We start from the raw sequence: 1,335 nt of genomic DNA, 5'->3' as shown, positions 1-1,335 counted from the left end.
TAATTATCAACTTTCTTTGTCAACTCAGACTTTCTGCTTCAGACTCTGTGCACGTTCACATAAAAAGGGCCATTTGACGCGTCATGTGACTCTTCTGCACAAAATGAAACGATCGAGTGCAGCTGCTTCAGTCAAAATGTTGTTTTAATGGAGAACAATGAGAAATAGAAACATTTATGGCAGTAAAAAAAAACGTTGCTACTGCAAATGGCGCAAGACAGGAATGCTGATAGAAAACTGTTAAATGTGCACTAATATATTTATGTTACTGATTGATACCGCCGCTTATTTCCAGCTGACAGCTGCACGTTAAAGTTAAACTTTAAACCTTATGTATTTAAACATGATCTTGTATTGAAGTGCATTTAGGTCTGATACTGTTACATAATGCAGGATATCACTTTAACTTTTGGCCAAATCAAAGCAAAATTAATGTTACTGATTGTATATTCTCTGTAGTAAATACCAGTAGAATCATCCATTTTCTGTGTTTTATCAGCTGCAGTAGCAGCAGAGTAAATGGACTTGACAGCAAATCAAAGCCAAACACAAAAACATATTTATGTGATTTCTGCTTCGCCAACTAAATACATGTCTGGTTCCTATGGCAACATAATATTTACAGTGTGTGATACTGTAACTACATGGCTTCATTCAGTGATATTCGTGAAATGATTTGGTTAAAGGGAGACGCTCTTTCTAGCCGATTTAAATCTGAGACTCTGAACATAACCTGCTCCTGACCAGGTTAGCGCCACAGCATCAGTTACCATGGAGATCTAGCAGGTAGAAAGAGAGACACATTCGTGACACTGAAAACTCTGACTTTAAGCTCAATACACCTCGATAACCCACTAATCTCACTTCCTAGTAAAGCCCTCTGGTTTGTGAGCAGCAGTCGACTTGGACTGGTGAGGAAACACAAAATGTGTCAGAGAGTCAGAAATGTGTGAACACACCGACTGACTGAGGACTGAACAACTAATCATCACTACACTTGTGTTTTGTCATTGTTTGTAGAAGCTGTTCTTCATAAGTACCTGGAGTTGTTGCCTTTTGTTCTGAGGTTGTGCTTGCAGTGGCTGTTGCTGTTGTTGTTGTCGTCGTTGTTGTTGCTTTGGTTGTTGTGGTTGATTTAGTTGTTGTGTATTTCAGAGTTGTTGTTGTTGTTGTTATCGGTCTTGTTGTTGTTGTTGTTGTTGTTCTTGTTGTAGGTGGTGGTGGTGGTGGTGGTGCTCTTGGTATGTCGTCTCCTAAAAGATGATAAAAACCCAAACAACTGAGAAAATTCCTCACATTTTCCATCTACAATCAGTAAATAACAAACTGTCCTGT

Source organism: Stegastes partitus, unplaced genomic scaffold (genome assembly GCF_000690725.1).
Source record: "Stegastes partitus isolate 25-593 unplaced genomic scaffold, Stegastes_partitus-1.0.2 Scaffold1850, whole genome shotgun sequence".
Taxonomy (NCBI): domain Eukaryota; kingdom Metazoa; phylum Chordata; class Actinopteri; family Pomacentridae; genus Stegastes; species Stegastes partitus.
The sequence above is the reverse complement of the archived record's forward strand: the minus strand, read 5'-3'. Positions refer to the sequence as shown.